The sequence below is a fragment of the Mustela erminea genome, chromosome 19 (genome assembly GCF_009829155.1).
Source record: "Mustela erminea isolate mMusErm1 chromosome 19, mMusErm1.Pri, whole genome shotgun sequence".
NCBI lineage: Eukaryota > Metazoa > Chordata > Mammalia > Carnivora > Mustelidae > Mustela > Mustela erminea.
In genome coordinates this window covers 33,709,366-33,730,104 of record NC_045632.1, presented here as the reverse complement: position 1 = coordinate 33,730,104, position 20,739 = coordinate 33,709,366, and the positions used below count along the sequence as shown (strand labels likewise).

General features: G+C 40.5%; 1 protein-coding gene across 3 annotated transcripts in view; it reads right to left on the bottom strand.

Moving 5' to 3' along the window:
• NUP93 (nucleoporin 93) overlaps positions 1–20,739 on the bottom strand; it is a 110,262-nt gene that overhangs the window by 44,903 nt on the left and 44,620 nt on the right. Inside the window, exon 1 of one of the 3 annotated variants that reach the window (XM_032323990.1) lies at positions 8,033–8,426. The exons of the other annotated variants lie outside the window; for them this stretch is intronic. The gene's annotated coding sequence lies outside the window, so the exon portion shown is untranslated. Of the gene's footprint in view, positions 1–8,032; positions 8,427–20,739 lie in introns of those variants that run through there. 3 annotated transcript variants of the gene reach the window in all.

Below are 20,739 nucleotides of genomic sequence, written 5' to 3'. Positions count from 1 at the left end.
TTAATTTAAATTTAAATTTAAATTTTTTAATTTAAATTTAAACATTTTCAAGATTTGGGGGACTTTCATATGGTTTTATAGCATGTTTGGTTATTTTATCAGAGTAGTATTTAATGTAATATAGTAAGAATGCACAGAATGTCAGTCTAAAACACCCAAGAGACAGTGAATCTCCTTTTGCAAGGAATACAGACAGAACAGCAAATCCAGGCTTTATTTTGCAACTCAGGTATTTAGAGTAAATCCCAAGGCGTGTTTTCTACAAAAAAAGTTTACTACTTCAGACTGTTTCTTCACAGACTGCATTAAATTTTAAAAAGTAGATACATTAGGGGCGCCTGGGTGGCTCAGTGGGTTAGGCCTCTGCCTTCAGCTCAGGTCATGATCCCAGGGTCCTGGAATCGAGCCCCGCGTCAGGCTCTCTGCTCAGCCGGGAGCCTGCTTCCCCCTCTGTCTCTGTCTGCTTCTCTGCCTACTTGTGATCACTGTCTGTCAAATAAATAAATAAATAACTTAAAAAAAAAAAAAAAAGGTAGATACATTGGTATCTTAAAAAAAAAAAAAAAAAAAAATCCCCCTGCAGAAAGTAGTGCTAAGCCAGTGGCTGACATTACCAACTGTAACATATTTTTAATGCTGTTGTATGATTTCTCACTGTGTATTTATGCAAAAGCCTAGCCGCTCTCCTGCAGCAGGTGGCAGCAGACCCTGCAAGAGTGGCTGTGGAGTGCCACCATTTGCCAGCTCAGCAGATCCAGAGGCCTGCAGGCAGCTCTGGAGCCACAGGTGGCAAACCTTGTCACTATAACACGGCACTGCACGGGCAGCAGGCCATCTGTCACTGTCAGGCTCCAGGGTCCCATTTTGTACATGGTTTCTACTACTGGGCTAAACAAAGGGTCACACAATTAGGTGATGGATTTGGGCCCATTAAGGCAAAATAAATCACTTGCTCCCAAAATTCACATTGGTTTAAAGGATGGTCTACAAATTCGCACAGGTTAAAGCTAACCCAGTGTTGGTCCAAGGGGATTCTAAACCTAAGAACACACAGCTCTAAGAAAGTGCCTCTCTCTGGACACACCCAGGGCTTTCCGGGCAGCACTGACTTAAGCGTGCTGGCACATCTCATCTTTTCAAGGGCGTGTCAGTCCAGGAGTGATGAAATTCCATCTAACTTGTATCTTCTGCAAAAGCCACAGGCCTCTGAGAGAGCCATTCATACAACCCCACCTAATTTCCTTTTGTGGTCCCCTTCCTATTATCCTCCCCAACCCACAAAAAGAGGAGGAGGAGAAGGAAGGGAGAAATAACTATTGCGTAACAAAACCCCAAGTTCCAAGACTTTCAGTATTGGGTAAAGAAAGAATGTAAGAGGCAGGACTCATCACGACCCAGAAGGGGAAGTCTTTGAGGACGCGGATGTGCCATTCCTGTGTGTGGCAGTGAGGGGTGCAGAGGGCACAGCACACATCCCTTGTCAACACATAACTACCAGATGCCTCTTCCTAGTTCTCCGCCAAGCCATGAAGCTGGTGTCCTGCCCTGAGGAAATAAGGCTGAGGTTAAGAGCTGGATCCTTTGTGAGGTCAGTTACATATCTTGTGCTACTGCTACAAAAACGGTTGTACCCTGTTAGGGAGTCCGGGGTATTCCCGTTATTTGTTCCCTATCTCTGGCCTTCCAGGAAAGGAAAGCAATCTGTTTAGCTCAGTCACTGGGAGACTACGTGCAGAGGGTAAGAGCATGATATAAATGACTAAAAGAATAAACGATGGCCATTTAGGCACTAGTGAGGAAAAAAAAGTCTTCAGCAGAACTCTCCCTTCTTTCCAAATCCAGCAAAGCCCTGCAGTGACCTTTTGGGACTGCATAAATAACTTTCCCCTGCTGGTCCCAAGAGGTCTGGGGAGAGGATGTGGCTTGCTCCGTGCTGAGTTTCACCACTTCATGAAAAACAAGCCCCAGCCTGCGTGCTAGGGAGAGGGCCCGTGATGCAGCAGGACGCGCGGCGCTGCAGTGGTTGGGCCTCTGGCGGCCATCCTTTCTCTCCGCTCCTAGAAGTGAGGCAGGGAGGAACAGGAACACTGGAAACCAAGGCAGAGAGGGACAGAGGGCAGCCAGCCAACTGTTCTCAGACTGCTGAGGTGGCCCCATGGGAGAAAGCAAGGACAGCAACTCTGAACACTTTATCTTCCCGCCCCATCCCCTGCCCCGGTAAAAAACTGGTACACTTGTATGGCTAACCTTTGAGGACACAAGAACAGGAGGAATCTAAAGGGAAAACTTCAATTTAGTTTTGCAACTGGGATAAAATAGTATGTCTGGCTTTAAAAACCAGCACCAGAACCCTCTCCTCACCCAATGGTACGAACAGATCTAAAAAATACTAATGCTATAGTTATTTGAAGTGATGGTAAGAGAAGGAGAACATACATTAAGGGACAATAAAAATGTTTTACTATGTGTTTGGGGAACTGATTTCCATCTTGAAGACATCAGTCCACAGTCAAAGAACTTTGGGTACTAAAACCGCACTGCAGTATAAAACGGGAATGCATCAATATTGGCCTTTTATCATGGCCGACATCCCCTGCCACTGTCCCTTAAACCCACCCTAAAAGAATGCATTAAAACAACTCTGTATTTTATCAGAAAACACAGATCCCCTGCTTTCCCATCTAGTGTCTTTTCCCTTTGGAAATAAGATTTGGGGGCTATGAGAACAGACAGCAGAGGTGTGTCTCCAAGCTGGTCAGGTGGGAACCAGGCGGTTTTTGCCAGGGTGGTTTCCACAGAGCTCGGAATTAAGTTCTACTTAGCAAGCGCAAGGAGCGCTGTTAGTCAAGACAGTGTGTGGGAACCACGTGTCCTATTAATTCCCTGCCGGCACACGGTGTCAGTCATTCACACTGCAGTCGAAAATCACAGCTCCTCCTGCTCTGCAGCACTGCTTATGCTGAAGGGACTGGAGCACTGATCATCATGGCTGTCAGAGAAAAGGGAGGTTTGGTTGTGCTGCAGTTTCTTCTTATTCAGAAATTCTTTTCTAAACATTTGTCTAGAGTCCACTAAAACAAGCAAGAGACTCATCTATAACTTCCGGTTGTCTTACACGGAGTTTGTCACGGTACGCCTCTGCTCCGCTAACAGTACTTGGGATTTCACTCTCTCTCTCAAACCTTAAGTTTGGAAACATTTCGACTTTACCCTGTCAGAGCTGAGGGAATACCACAGGATACACCACTCACCGTTCATCATCATGGCTACAGAAAGTAGAAAACACCGCCTAGCTGGAGTGGCAAAAGCAAACTACAGAAGGAGAGAGCAAGACCATTTTACGAATACAAATAGCCTGAAACTGACATGGAGCTAAAACCTTTCGGCCAGTCCTTCCATACTAGGAAAAGGGCAACCCTGCACTAGGGGACCCCTCATACCTACAGCTGGAGGAGTGATCTGCTGGGAGGGCATGTCAAAATGCCCAGCTCCATCCCAGCTCAGGGCAGATGGATGTGACGTCCATGCCTACCTCAGGAGATGAGTACTTCCTTCTTGGAACTGAGCCAACATGATGGACAACCGAAAAGCTCAATTTGCAGAATGTGTTTTATTTTTAAATGTTTGTTTATATATGGTAAATCTGTAAATGCATTATTGACTTTAACACAGGCTCAGGAAGTCTCCAGGCACAGCTCAATTAAGTCATTTCTGGCAAGACTGAGAAGGAAGATCTCTGTGAGTTAGGCTGCTCAAGTAAAGACAGGCTCCCTGAAAGATCAATCCATTAGGCCCATCAGTCACCAGCGAGCCCACAAAGAGGAAGACATGGAGTCAGATGCAGACAGAGGCACAGCACAGCACAGATAAGGGAGTCAGGTGGCCTGAATTTGGGCCAAAATCAACTGCTTTGCAGATGTATGACCTTGAGAAAGTTGTTTAACTACAGAAAAGCCTTGCTTTATCTAACTGTAAGATGAACTAATTACCCTTCATCAACTTTGAGGCCAGCTCTGAAAATTCCAACTCCAGGAGAGAAGGGAACAGGTAAGAAATTAGCACAGCCACTACCACTATGACTATAGGTCACTTCAAATTAATCCATACCTGAACCACAGAAGAAATACAATAAACTTTGTTTCTGAAGGCGGCAACATTTATTTTACATATCAAATAACCTAAGCCCACGTAGAGCAAGAACGAAAACCAGAATCAAAGACAAATAACATCTTTTCATAGGAAGACTAGTTTCATCTTGCCATAAAGGAGACTCATACTGTCCTCTATTTTCTAAAAATCCACCTTATATTGGAAGGAGTTACGTTTCTAAATTAAGAAAAAAGAAGAAGAAGAAAACACAGAGCAAGAGATTTCAGAAATGAGGATATAAAATAGCTATTTAAAATTTATTTTATCCATATCTCACCAATTTCTTACAAGTAACAACCGGAAGCTATTGAGATATAAATGCTAATTAAGTCTTTACTTCAGGAAAACCTCAAAATTTCTCTATTCTAACAGAATAAAAAGTAACTGCAAACTGCCAAAGCAGTGCTACTAGAGGGGTCTCCAAACTTGACTGAAGAAAGATGACTGGTGCGGTGCACCTCTTATCACAGTGTTCCTGGGGACGCCATTTTACTCCTTGCTCACTGCCATCTTAGTGCCACAGAATGCTTCTAGCGGGCTGGCCGACATGCTTGCTTATCTACATTATGGCACTGCCAGAGTGTTCAAAGGTTTGATATGAATACATTTTTTTTTTTTTTTTGGTAGCATAAGAGCCCTCCCCTGACTCTTTACTACCAGCCAGGCTAAAATTCCATGAGAAAACATAAGAATTTGCAGATTGTAGAGATTTGGGAATCCCCTACAAGTACCAGAAAGGAGAGCCTCTTCCCAGCAGCCAAACTTGAGTAGACCACGGTAGAGGCAAAGAAACTGGAAAGCAACTGGGTCTCTGCTATCTCCCCAGAGAACCACATATACGGCTTCCATAAAGCCAGAGAGAAAGAAAACAAGACCAGAATCTTCAAGTTTTACTTTAAAAATTTCAAAGGGAGGGTTTGTGACACCTTTCATGCCATCCAACCAAACATTTTATGCAAGCAAAGCTGCAGTTAAAATGGAGTTCTAATCTGTTGCCCTGAAACTCTTCCATTTCAAAGAGCAAGCCTTATAAAAACCAAGGGAAAAGAATCCCTTTGCATTCTACCATACACCCAAACAATGAATATAGTGAATGCCCTTCCCGGGGTTAAAATAATTATATTGAGATCTAGGTTTTTATACTACAACCCTAAGATTTATTTAAGATTTATGGAATCTTTGTAGGATTCTGGACCGGGCTTAGGATAACTGATCCTTTCTATTTCAGTGAAAAGACTGATATGAAAATCTTCCTCTCCCTTAGTTTCAAAAACATCTATTAATTAAAGAAAACCAGCATTCAGTGAGTAGGATGAATAACAGCTAGTGCAACAAGACCTGGAAGAACAGCTGGCTTTATAAATTTGATATCAAGTAAAAAGGATTCTTAGACACTCAGTTCTGTAAGATTCAACTCCTGAAACGGCTACTAAAGGATTTTGAGCAAATTCTTCATGGTACAGTTTACTGTAAAATACAGTTACTACAAATTCCTCAGGGATAAGTGCCGTTAAAAAAATAAACACAAAAATCAAAGTTAAAATCCACTTATTTCCTCTCAGTAACAGCATAAAGGAACAAAGGAATAAGCCAAGTCAAATCCAATTAATTCTAAGAATCAAGAATTATAAGCTTACAATCACAAACAAGAGTTTTCCATAAGTAGCTTTGAAGTCACAACTATTAATTAACAGAAGGCACTAAGAATTATCCCCATTAATGAGAGCGAAAGTCTCAATCTATTGACTGTTTAGGACAAAATCTCGTTTTGTTACAACATTTTTTCTTCTATATTTCAATCAGCCACTAAAGATCATTAACACGGAAAGGTTTTCTTTTAAAAACAAAAAACAACACAAAATCTAAACTAAAATCTAGCAATTTTCTTCAGGACTGGAAAATAAACTGTTTGTAAAAGACAGTGGAAAAAAGCCTGAACTCTTAAATATATCATATTTGGATTTTTTCTTCTCTCAAGTATCATTTTCACCTTCTGACTGGTGATAAACTCATACCTCTCATTAAGTTAAATTACCAGAGAAGAATTAATCAAAAAAGCATGTGTTAAAAAATCACTCATAGAACCTCTATTTTGAACATGCACGTACCACACTTGGTTTCTGACACACACATAAAAATATACATCCAAGAACCTGTCTTACACCTTTAATATCTGCAGCATTCATTCTAAAGTCTATTCTGCCCATTCAACCAAAGACAATTTTTCAACCTCTCCTCGCTATAGGAGTATATGAGAAATACTTACTGTAGACAAAAGGATTCCATTTTCTTTCTGGGAATATTCTCCACCCTCCTAGAGAACTCTTCTATGCAGTGTGCAAATTCATTTTCTGAGTTTTACAGTCACAAAGCTCTTGTGCCACAGAACCGAATGTAAATGAAATGGCCCTGCAGCTGCCTTCAGAGCGCAGCTCACCTCAACCATGATACAGCTAATTGTTAAAAATGGTGGCTGAGACATTTTCCATACATTAAATTAAGGAGCTCTGATGAAGATGCTGGCATCCACCCACTTCAGACAAAGGAAAATAATTTGCAACTGTACCAAGGCACAGATAATTGAGTCATCTCCCATACAGGGTCAGTGTTAGAGGTTTCCTCCATCTTTACAAAATGCAAACCACAGCTCATTGTCTCATCTCAGAAATCAATTCCTTGCAATGCTGCACTGGGTCAGAGTTTTAAAGGAATCTTAGTCGTGGGTAAATCCAGACCTCCAATGCCAAGACGAGAAAAATTCTCAGTACCTCTCCCTTCCCTGAGCAGCTCTCCTCCATTCCCTACTTGACAGCTCCTCAAGTCTTCCTATTGTTAAGAGTACAGAAAGTCCCCCACCTCTGAAGGGAGCTAAATCTCTCAACTAGGTGAGCAATTTCCAAGTCCCTGCTTCAGAAAAAAGTCCAGACCCTACAGGTCCCATGATACAAATACATTCCTTGGGATAAAAAGCTATACATCACTGCCTTCTCCTGTTCGTAAGGGAAGACAAAAAGCAAGCTGCTTTTTCACTGAATCAAAAACACTTTCATCTCTGATATTAATCAAGGTATTAAAAGTGTTATAGGCAACATTTATAATTTCATTACCCTCCAGATAATGCTTACACGACTTAGGAAGTTTCCATCTCATGTACAGAAATCACATTCTCTACACCAAAAATGTGAAATATACTTAAAGGACTTATACTCTTTTGAGGATAAATTTAAGAAAGAAAAAGTAACTATCTTAACTGAAATTGCCTACATTTGATAATACTTAAAAAGTCCACATCTTGGGTGTTACTATTTAATTCTTCTCATTTAAAGCCTTATGCTAAAGCATTTCCTGTGAGATAATCCTAAATACCTCCAATAGTACTTTTTCCCTTCAACAAAATATAAATGACTGAAATAAGGCATCCTACACACACACACACACACACACACACACACACACCCCTAAAAATCCCAAAGGATCTGATTTTAGAAAAGAAATTCTATTTTAATGCTTTATCTCATATGAGAATTCTACACTTTACATGCATCTTTCAAAAAAATCCTAAAGAAAGTCCATACTACTTACTAAAGATGAAGTCTGCAAAAATCCAAAATAACCAACTATTTAAATCTTTAAGCAAATACCTCTGCCCCACCCAAAAGATTTTTTTTTTTAAAGAAAAATATTAGAATGACAAGGCACAAATCTGAAGAATTCTCAGGAGAATTGAGTACTTTTTCTATCAAATAAGTTAAATCCTCTGAATTTACCTTGAAATTTTAAACAAGCCAAGCCCTTGTCTTTCAAAGGTACTGCAACAACATGCCGTCACTCTATTTACTAGGGTGCATTTATCTTAATTTCTTTACAGAACAAACAATCCTACCTGCAGCTCTCAAATTTTAGGAGTTACAGACCGGTCGATGCTGTTGGTCACGGCAGCTCTTCCATACCTTCTCTGTGGGATGAGCTCTGATGGAACCAGTGCTCAAGTTTTTCCCATTCCAGATAGCCAGAATTGAGGGGGTAGGGGGTGAGAAAGAGGAAGGGAGAGAGGAGAGGGAGAGGGGAGAGAGAGAAAGAAGAAAAAGGAAAAGAGAACACTCTGCAAATGATGATATGACCGAAGCTTTAAAGAGTCCAATTAGACAATGAGATGGCAGGGTCCCCTTAAAAAGGGTACACTGCAGCCCCTGGGGCACAGCATAATCATTTGTGCTGCTCTACACAAATTCAGAGAAGTCAGCCTTCAGTTTGAAAGCACAAACTGATGGGAGTAACAGTTTATAGGTTACAGAAGGGTATTTTATTGTTAACGGACTGTACCAAGTTAAGATTTAAGAGGGGGAGAGACAACATGAGCCAAGGAATGCTATGATACTTTTTTTTCCGACCCAAGCCACTGCAATTACTCTGATGTGAATTTTTGATGACTTCCGACATCTTGCATGGTTAATAATCGCTTCAGCTGTCATGTTTGGTTAATGTGGAAAATGCATTTGCTGCATTGTGATGCAGTGCTGTGGCCACAGATTGTAACACCAGTTGTGAAGCTGGTCCCTTAACTGAGCAGCAGGAATTTGCACATGCCATGATGCTAAAATAAATGGTAGTTAAAAGATTTTATACAGCAGCAGACAGATTCTGCCATTTTAGCCTCCAGAATGTGTAGATCCAACATACACAAGCATCTCAGATCGCTGTGCCCTCGTCAGTTGTACCGTCCTTCAAACAGAACAGTAAATTCACCATCTTAAATGTTTGGCCTCTCAGTAGTTAAAAGATTTCAATACTGTTTAAATAACTATTCAGATTAATTATAGCTTTGAACAGAACTGAGGCTATTTGCATTTCAGGAATATACAGCCAATGAAACTGTCAGTGACACAGGAAAATGCAGACCTTTTATTAACATATGCTCGGCTCAACTGTCACTTCTTTGTACAACATTTAGGGAAAAATATATGATGTGTAAGTAATGAATATTCCCATTCTACCGTAATGGTTTTTAAAAGAGCTCCTCAGACAGGGATTTTTTTTCCCTCCATGTTTTAATGTACAACCTGAAAATTAAAGACTATATTAAAATACCAACATACGCTTTTCATTGTCACTAAAAGAAACTCAATGCAGCAAACAACTGTGCAATTGCAGGAAAGCTTGTTAAAAAGCAAAGATCAGACCACACGAAGAACCAGGCATCCGACGATTAAACTTAGGCCAGTCAGGTAGTAAACCGTCATTATGGTGCAGATTGAAAAAAAAAAAAAAATGCAAGAAAGACCCTTCTATCTTCAAAAACAAAACCCACAAACCCTACAATTGCAATCTGTTGGCTGCAAAACCAACACCTATACTGCAGAACCAGAATGACACACAATATTTGGCAATTTTGTAATATATTTTTATACAAATATTAACTTGGCTACTTAGCATCTACAATTTGGCTACTTAAAGCTTCTTATCCATCTATAATCATCATTTTGGTATTTAAAGAAGCAGAACTAAGTTTTGTTGCTTTAAAAGAAAATTAAAATAATTAACTTATATTTCTTACATCAGAACTTTAGCCAATTAAATGCTGAGAGTTGAAATGTTGCAGACATTTCTGCCTTTATTAAAAAAAATAATAACCAAAAAAGAATGAACATAGGAAAACACGGGTATCTGAACAGTGCATAACAATGGAAGAACTTCTGCTACTAACATAAAAATCAACTCATGATTTCCTTTGTTTTATTCATTGCGATAGCACCAAATGCGTAATTTGGAGGTGCATGTGTTAACAAGCGCTGTAAAGCGGAAGAGCACTCTAGTTTTGTTTCTTCCCCTAACTTAAAATTAATTAACCAACAGTGCTATTAGGTGCCATAGCAGATGTTACAGTAGTTGTAGCTAACATTCAACAATTCGAGCCTTTTTTTTTTTTTTGGTTCCAGCCCCAACACAAGGTACCACTAGCAGCTCAGAAACTGCACAAGGAAGGAGGGAGGGAATGTGTGTTGGGGGTAGCTTTGAAATTAACCAGGCTCAGCTTATGCTCCAATTACTGAACAAAAGACAATCCTGGGGGACCGCTCTCTGAACCAGTGAAAGAAGCAAACTCTTTTGTTTCTGATCAAATAAATACTGCACTGGAGCAGAGTCGGTATGCAATAGGAGTCTCTGCCTGGGGATGGAAGGGGCAAGGAAAAAAAAAGAACCCCCAAACCCCTGTGTGGTTAAGTCAAACCATTTTAGTGATGGTTAAAACCTACTCCCGAGGGAGACATCTGAAGTTCACTACAGGGAAGTAAGAAAACCCCTCTTTCGTTATTAAAATTAAAAAAACAAAACAAAAAGAACCCCACCTCACTGAGTCCCTATTAAGACATATTTCTCGGATAGCATGGCCAATGAATAAATTAAGACGATATTTCTTTACGCTAGGATCAATTGTAAATCAGCTCAGACTGTCTTCCTCCAATCTATGAGTATGCCAAGGAAACCCGATGAGTTGCAGGATATTTTGACTACAAAGGACCCTAGAGCACAGGGTATAAAGAAGTGTTAACTAGCCTGCCTCAGACTCCAGGTGCCTGAATATGTTATATGGAGGTCATAAACAAAAATACTGAAAAGAAGCCATCTTACAAAGAAGGTACTGCTCCACTAGTTTAATCGCTGGCTGAACATAAAGTGATCAATTCCTAAATGTTTACTCAGTAGTCTATTATTTTTGTTTTGGCTTTATATAAACCTAAGCACCAAAAACTAGATGACAAAAGGATAGGTTATTAAATGGAAATACTAAATGAAAATAATGTCCAGTCCTTTTCATCAAAGGGATCAACACCACATTTCAAAATCTTCTGTGCACTGCACCATTCTTAACTACGACAGCTAGTTGTACATCAGATACACACTATATAAAAAATCCAGACACCCAAAAGTGTAAAGACAGATGGAGCTTACTACCCGAAGTGGATTAAGGTCTCTGTATTTGAGAGATACCCGAATTTCAGGTGAGGGCCTGAATTCCCAAACAGTAAGTATTCTATGCAAAATCTAACAAAGCATAGTTCCTTAGAATTCCCGGTAATGAAAATCTTCAATAGAAAAGCTTCAACTTTGTTTTTTCTATTTCCATTTCTCTACAGATTCTACCAATCTGTCCATTAAGGAACATATACAGGAGAAAGATTTTTCCTAAAAAAAGTAGGACACTTTATCCAACTTAAGGTATCCAGATTCCAAAGACTCTCTGACCTTCAAGCAAACTGGTTTAAAAGATTTCTAAATACGAAAAAAAAAAAAAAAAAAAAAAAAACGGAGGGGGGCTAGTTCCAATTTCCTTAGGCCTATACTTGAAACACACCAAGGATGAGACATTTTTGAAGGTGTGGCATCAGTACTCCTTTTTTCCTACCTGTTATCGTTACTAAATAAGATTACAGAACAGAAAAGGGAAGCCACTGAAATTCTGTGGTTTAAGCAGAATTATAATTATAATCGCCAGGTGAGATTATCATGTTCAAGTGAACAACTATAAAACTTTGATGTATCCTGACTATATGCAGGGCTTTATCCAGAAATCAAAATCTGACAGATCCCTGGTGAGCTCTGTTCTACCTTCTGCCAGGTTTCGTGGGGCTGCTGGGAAGATAAAGTAGTATCACTGGTGGGTAAGTGCTTTTAAGAGTTAAGAATGAGAGGCCACGTGAGGTTGGGCAATTACTCTGTCCTACCCCCCAGCCTTCTGAGGCATAGATGGATCCTGCTTCCCTTCCCTGCCATCACCAACCTTCATCCTGGCTCCTTTCTCCTCTCTGAGACCTTGTTCCCTTGCCCCACACCATACAATTCCCCTCCCATACATTTACTTTTACTGCCACAATTCTTACCTCTAGAGCATGGCTCTGGAAAATTCTGTCTGGAGCTATTTCCTGAACAGTGCTTCTTATCCTATCTCTAAATGTTTCAGGGGCATTTCCACGGAGATGTCTTGCCAGAACATCAAAAACTGACATGAAATCTCAACTCTCAATCCAGTTAATCTTCCTAACTTCTGTGCCTCGACCAATAGCACCAACCCTTCTCCTCCTTACAAACTTCAAGTTATTTCTGAACATCCTTCTTAAGCCCATCAGGCACCAAGTGTGGCAGATGTTTTATTCCAAGCATATCTCACACATCTTTTCCCCCTGTGTTTTCTCACCAACCAACCTGGTTCTGATGTCATCACTATGGCTGGATTATTACAACTGTCCCTGAACAACACCTCAGCAGGTATCCCTTCTACTGGCCAAGCCAACTTCCATGTGTTTCCACAGCTCCCTCCCTTTCTTCTTGACATTTACCTGCTCCAAAACTTTCAACAGCATGTACTGCCTACACTGTACTGCTTGGCAGTCACTCCTTCCACATCTGATACCCTCCCTGACAGATTTCATTTCTTAGCACAAAACTTCTGTTCTCACCTCTCTGACTTTGGTCAGGCTATTACGCTTGTATCTTCTTTCACTTCAAGCAAGCTAAGACCATGTAATCTTTCAAAGGCCCATTCAAACCCTGTCTGTTCTAGGTGGTCTTCCCCAACTACCCCAGAATTCCCTCATCATTACCCATTCCTCTCCTCTCTGAAGTTCCACGTCGAGAACCTCGTATCATTCCCACTCAATTCTGCCCATGATTTTACACTCTCTTGGACAATTTGATCCTATTATAGCAATGTTAGTTAATCTTGACTCTCCAGGTAGAAGACAATGAACTTAGAATAAACATAAATTCATAATTATCACCTGTGCCTACCACAGTGTTGTCCTTACTGGCCACTCAACAAACCCATTTCATTGATTTTTATCAGTGTTCACTAGACCCAACCCAGGTAGACACAGACAACGACTTCAAGGGAGCTAAATACTACTTCTGCGTGTTGTTTGTTCTTTCAAATCTCTTTATCTCCCTGAGATCACTGCAGCCTTAGGTAATAAGACAGATGCTGAGGTGGTTCTTGGCCAATGTGCAGAAGCACCAAACTCTTCTCTGTGACTAAGCATCATTACCAACAGTATTCAATTCCCAAAGTCGGCTTCCTTCTCAGTTGCATCCAGTGCCAAGGAAGTTCAGGGAAGACGAGATGGTCCTGGCCCAAAGTCAGTGGTGTGGCATTCACAGCTGATCTGTCCTGACAAATCAGCTGTGAAGGAAAAAGCAATCTGCTAATTTTATCAATGACACTTCACCTTGAGTATTGTTTTAAGTGAGGGCAGCTAGATTTAGGCAGTCAATAAAAAAAAAAAAAATCAGCTGATTTCTGCATGTGATTATTTAGCAGTAAAACAAACTGAATTTCCTTCTCTGTTGCTCACGTGCAAACTTGCCTGTCCCAGGGTCGAAAAAAGGGAAAAGAAAATAGGGAAATGAAAGCTCCCTCTGCACTGAGGAGCTGATGAGCTTCTGCTTCCCCAGAGCAGCGTTCTGCCTCTGATATGCCTATAAACCGTAAAGGGTGGGAGCAGGGTTTAGAAATAGGCCAAAACTTAAAGTACCAGGGTGAAAGTAATTTCAGAAATAAGATTTTCATTTTAAACACTTTCTCGGGAAGCAGCTCCCCGGTATATGCAGTTACTAATGGGAATAGGATAAAATGGGAGGAGAAAGCATCTCTCCTCAAATATGCCTCCAGGGCAATTCACAGCAGTCCCAGATTTCAGAAAACTCAGAATGAGAGCTCTGTCCGTCTGTCTGTCTCTCTCTCTCTCTCTCTCTCACACACACACACACACACACAATATCACAGTACTTACCAGGCCTCCTATTTAGATAGAGAACAGTGATTTGGAAAGAACTTATAGACTACATGAAGTTCTACCTCAATTTTTAAAAAAATGAAATAATAAAGTACATGAAAACTCAGAGTCACAGCCATGAAATTTCAGGGGTAATTCATTTCCCCTGTAGCACAGATTAAGAAAATAAGGGACAGAGAAACTCAGATTCTGGCCAATGTTACACAGTGACCTGGTCTAGGTCCTGGGTTCAGTTTCTAGGTTTCATGCTACAAAACTCTTTGCACACCACTATGGGACACTGTACTAAGCAAAGCTGCTCAAGTATGCATTTGAGCCTCAGATTCCATGGAATCTTAAGTTATCACATGGGGATAATGGTGGAACAAAAGAAGGGCTTCTAGCTTACTAGTTCTTATTACCAATATACTTTACACAACAGATGTATTTCTTACCAGGTTGATTGTAAATAGAATTCTGTTAAACAAATTCTATTTTAAATTCAGTAGGGAAGCTGTTATTTGAAGGCATACTAAAGCAAAATACCACCCCAAGATTTCTTTTACAAATGCAGATATTCAGAGTTTGGATTTGCTTACTGAAGCAAGGTTCATCATATTATTACTATTATTTTAGAAAAGAGACACTAATTTCATGCAATTTTTTTCTGCACACGTTTTTTCTGTTATTAATTGGAAAACACTAATAAGATGGGAAAGTGGTTAAAAAAAAAGGATTCCTCAATAGAAAAATAAAAAAGGATCACTAAAATTATTCAATCCTCACCAACTCAAACAGGAAAAAACTGTATTTATTCTGTCACCTGGTCAGATTTTCAAATTCACTGCCATACAAAAGAGAGTTCTTGAAATTTTTCTATGAAGGAAAATTATAGGCAGGATTCTATTTTCCCATTAATCCTTATTATAAAGTTAAATTTGGCATTCCTCAGAGTAAAAAATAAATTTTGGCATTAAGACCTAATAAAATTATACTAAAAAATGCAAGCCTTAAGAAGATTATAAAAGAAAATAACAGAATAGAAATTGTATGAGAATAGCAACAAAATGAATGTGAAACAGAAAACATGGCGATGCCCCACAGGATGCCGGCCATGCAAGAGGGGCCAGGAGAGGTGAGAGGAGGCCTTGCTTTCCACTCCCTATGGTTCGGGTCAGGAGAAGACAACCAAGGCAAGCCAGACAGGTGGCCCTGTCTACACCCCAGAAACTTATGCTGTGTTATAAGACACGGTCAGGTTTTCATCTCTGTACTTCTCACCTCTACAATAGGAACACAAGGATTTGCAATTCTAAAACAGTTTTATGAAAATTAGCCTGATTTTAAAATCTGCTTTTCCCACACCACTCCTCTCCACCAACCTTCCAGCAGGGACACGGGTAGAAATCATTTTAAAAACAATGGTCCAGTTTTATTAATGTGCTTCTCACCACTAAGTCCTCCAGCAAATTACCCCGGTAACTAAAACATTTCCAGTTCTACTGCTTTGCCATCTCACATCCTTAAGAAGTTGATACTGGGGCATTCCTAGTAGCCAAACCCCCTCAGGTAAACTTAAAACCACTGAAACACTATTAAAGATGGCAACCCTATTATACCCACTTAGGGGGCTTAACAAAGCATCATGCACAGGGTAAAGTACTCAACATAGGTTTACTGAATAACCTATAAATTGTTGAGGGCTATTATTCAGGAGCTCTAGAAATGTCTACACACACGCAGACTGTCAACAGCCTTCTGATTATGGTGCTTCTTAGCAAATTTACACCTAGAAGTAATCAGACATGTTCCTGTGAAGCTGGCTACCTATACAGTATTTGAACTTAATCTAATTAAATTCTATTTAAGCCTTACTAATGAAATGAGAATGATGAAATATGAGTAAAATGCCTCTTTAAGGCTATTCACCTATGATTTTTAAAAGGAAGAGGTAATGAACTCTACTGGAAAGCATACTGATGTTGGAGTGAGAAGTGGGTTCTGGGTAGTACTACACAAGTCACTCATTTCACATCTCAGTTTCCCCATCTGTAAAATGGGAAACTGCCACCAGACCTACCTGAAGTAAGAACACTATGTGTATCTTTAGCTGCCTGTACAACGGAATTACTCTTTAAAACAAAGAGAAGCCATTTCAAATGATTTCTAAGACACAGGCTTTGCACATTTTAATACATTTTTCAAATATGCAGACTGATTTAGACATTTCCAAGGAAATAGTTATTCTGCCTCTCTGCTTTCTCTCATGGCATCTGTTGTTACTAGCAGCGAAGGAAAAGTAAAATCTAATGTCATTAACAGTAGACCCAAGATCCCCAGCACTCACTCAATGCAAAAGGAGGACATACAGGGAAGCAAATGAAAAGGTAAACAAAATGAGGATGAGAGAAGCTGAAAAGAAAGGCAGAGAAAATCGGGTTAATGAATAAAAACAGCAAGTCCATCTTTCATCTCTCCTGGCTCCTATTGATGGCAGACGGTGTATTTAATCTGCTGAGAGACCAGATTTAAGGCCTCCCTTTGGCATAGTCCATCCATGAATTATTAACATTTGCAGAAGCAACAGCACATCCGCTCACAGCGATCAGAGAGGATAATGATGATTAACCAAGATGGGATTATTAATCCCTTCACTTCCCTTTCCTGTCTCCCTTTCTCCTTTATTCCCCTCTGGGCTCTGACTGCTTTTTAGGCAGTGTATTTTGAGCTACAGCCTCAGTACGGGAGTCAATACCTCCACAGTGGAAGAGTAATCAATGACCAATTATAAGTCATAAGTTTTTAATATATACAAGTTTTCCAGGTATATGTTATTGACGACTGTGTCCCTGATGAAGCAAAGATACCAATGAGGATGGTTATAAATTCTTTATGGACTCAAATGCTCAAAAGATAAACACACTGCTTTGCAGGCTCAAAGCTCAGGGTTGGTACACAGGTGGATGAAGTTTACAATTGGCAGAGATGGGTAGAAAAGCACAATTTACCTATACTAAACTTCTGTCACCTATTAATACAGATGATCTCAAACTGGAGGGCTTGTTAAACAGATTCTGGGCATCACCTCCAGAGATTTGGATTAAGCAGATCTGGGGTGAGGCCTGAGAATCTGCATTTCTAGTAAGTTTTTTGGTGCTGCTGGGGCTGCTACTCTGGGCTCCACACTTCAGAACCACCACCAAAGAGCTTCTTTCTGTTTGTCAAAGGCATTCGGGGCATGAGAGGAATGGAGAAGGAAATTAAAACCAACCTGAGGCAGAAAACTAATACAAAAACAGAGATGAGATTTGCAGCTCCTTTCTCTTCCTATCTCCCAGGGAAAAACCTAGATGCCTGAAGGGCTCTGCAATATGTCTGCTGCTCCAAAATAAACCCCGTTCCATAACACTCCTCCTCCCCCACCAAAAAAATGAGCTAGTAGGATGAATAGTTAACAAATGGCAAAGAACACATATGAAACTGGGAGCTAGATTAATTTATAACTTAAGTCCTAAAACATGAGAAACAAAATCAAATATTCCCCTTTCTTTGGTCATTTTCTTCCCCATCACTCCCTCTTCTTAGGATTTGGCTTTAATGTATAATCAATCTTCAAAAAGAATGAGTAAGTCGTAATATCCTCACCCAAAACTTTAGTTTGGTATGTACAGAAAATTCCTACACACCCTCAATATCAAGCTGAGTCAGGCACCAAAAGAATGAAAGCAGAATATTACAAGAAACTATTAGGAAAGGGCCCAAGATAAGGAAAGGGGACCCATTAGAAGAGCAAAACATAAGCAGGTTAAGTAGATGGATAAAACTAAATACCACTTCTTTGGGGTTTGCAAAAGCAACTGAAAACACAAGTAATGAGAGCACATAAGGAAAAGGCAGCCACTAAGGCCAGGCTCGCCCAGAACCCATCTTTCCACCTGGCCCAGCTCAACCACACACCTAACCTGGGTTCACCCCACACTGGAAGACAGTTGCGGTGTTGCACGCTGTGAGGCTGCAAGAACCATTCTAAAAGCCATGATTTCACAGCTAAGAGATGCTCAGAAAAAAGGAGGTACATTCAACCAACAGCAATGGCTGCCCCTGATAGGACAACTAGTTTAAAGGGGTGGGAGGAAGGAAAGAGGGAGGGATGCAAAGGACAGAAGGAAAGCGAGAACGAAAGGAAGACAGGAGAAAAGAACAGACAAAAGGAATGGAAGGGAGGACAGCCTAAAGGAAGGAAGGAAACTGGGAGGGAGAGAGAAAAACTGGCAAAAACAAAAACAAAGAGAAAACCTCCGGCCCTAATCTGCTCTAAACCTTGACAGTCTAGTCCACCTAAAGTTCCAAATATGACATATGCTCTGGTTTGCCACTTCTCATTTGCTTGCCATCAATGACTTACTCAGACAGCACAGACCGGGCTGATGGCTCTATCCGGAGCACCAAGTCTCTAGAGACCAAGCCCCTTCACATAAAAGGACATCTGGAAACTATACAGGGGCAGCAACCAACATCGCTAACATTTTTGCTCCAAAGTGTACCTCGAATGGGAAAAGTGAGGTCTGCCACCACTTGGTCTATGGTATTACTCTTCTAAGTAGCATTTTCTTCCCTACAACTGATTAGTTAACCAGTAAAGCTTTCATATGGGAGGGAATAAATGGAAAATGTCACTTCAAAGAAACAGGTAAGAGGTCTAAGAGGAAAGACAGGATCAAACATCACGAGATGACCAGTTGGAAAAGAACTAGTTTGGTGTCTTTGCAAAAAAAAAAAAAAACCCGATAATAATAATAATAATAATCTGGAATTTACCCAACCAGTCACCACCTGATGCCTTCCTCACCCAGGCATGATAATAAGGATATAGGGCAAGGAATTAAGAAGTATCCAAGTTGAAGTTCCACTTTTTAATAGTAAGAAATCTCTCCATCTTGGTTTCAGTATGGTCCCCTTCTAAATAAAAATGATGCCAACACCCATTCAACCCAATCCACTTCGAGGAGTAAGACAGTGATGGGCAAAACCTGCTGCATGTATCACACAAACGGAAGACGTATTATGGTGCACCACTCAACGTTCACATATTTCTGGCCTGTTACTTTCCCCTGTATCTTCCAAATTAGGACAAAGTCATAGATAACCATTCTTTCAAATGGCTGGAGGGGAGCAGTGAAAGGACATAATAATTATTCATAAAACCAGCATGTCTCAGATCCCTTTTCACACATTAGGGAACTTTTCCATTACAGAATAAAGGAAAAGACTATACATCGTTCTATAATAATTAACCAACTCTGAACTACAAGGGTCATTTTAATAGCTGATCTCTAAGACATGCTTCATGGACTAGTTCCTCATCTCCCTGTTAAATCAATTTTCCTTGTCATTTCAAACAGATGTTCCATAGCCTCAAGTACCTAGTCCAAACAATTTAACACTTCTACAATGGTGGCTGTTCTGACAACTTCAAGAGGCAATATGGCAGTCAAGACAGCGTACTTGGGGGCCACTTCCCAAGTTCTCTGAATTGAGCATGTCTTACTTTGTCATTAGGGGGGAAAGTGATTTTCTCTCCCAAAGCCCTTCAGTTCCCACTCACACTCTCAAAATTCCAAATTTAATGTTTCCTTGTCATCTAACTCCCTCAGCCCTCACCCTCTCTTCCAGTCAAGAGCGTCCAAGTTGTAAAAGAAGAGGGGAAAAGTCATTTGCAGACAGTGATTACTTCTCCTCCAACCACTCTGAGCCCAGCTCTTTCTGTAAGCAGAACACTTTGTCAGCCCCCAATTCTAACTCCATGCTAGGAGACCAGGCACATGCTGAGGGCCACTGACGAGGAAGTGCCTAACTGCGAGCTACTCTGGAACACCACCACGCCTTTTCAGTTCCTTGCTTGGTCTTCTCTCCAAAACTCTGTTACGTTAGTCTGCATTTCTTTACAAGCGCCAGTCAGTCCAAATGGCACCAATCTGCATGACTCCTGGTCACCTCACTTTCATACTGTCTCCTGGAAGTGAATGAGTGAGTAATTTTGCTGCAGAGAAATTCTTTCCTCTATTCTGGAGAACACACAAAGTCGAGGGCCTTGTCTGTGTCTATAAAAACCAAACACACATAATACCCTTAGACAGCCAAATCATATTATAAGATGCAAGATTTCAACATCCCGGCACACTGCCAGAGCTTAATGGCCAGTCAGACGCTAAGTAAGGAAATGGGTCTGCATTAAACCTACAAATAAGTCAACAATCAATAGTTCAGTATTACAGTAAAAAACCTGATGTGCCCTTTAAATTGCTTCTAGCATCATTCTTCTAACTCAGGCTCAGCTTCAGAAGCAAAACAAAACAAAGATGATCAAACAAGAGGCTGAACACAACCTATTTTCACAAGCACAAAGACTTGGTATTTCAAAACTAAAAGCTGCTCCAAGATTTCACAGAAACCCTTTACAGTATACCTGTAGGGCAGCAAACCTGCGAAATAATAGGCTGAGCTTTAGACAGTAAGTTAAACTGACAGCTCAGCAAGCACAAAACTATGGCAAGGAAGCAAGCACCTGGAGATAAAGGGATAAAGGACGTTCGGCCTTCCTGCAAAACTCATCTCCCCCACCCTTCCCCAAACCAGCCTGGCTTCCTATAAAGGTTTAGAAAGCATGTTCCAGCTCCTCCCCACAGTCAACATTATTTTGCTACTAAGTGTATGTAAATAAGACCACTGCCCATGGCATCCACTCACTGTGGGCCTTCTACTCTGATTTCTTCTAAATGAGCAATCAATGAACAATATTTCTATTAAATCACTTCCACTACTT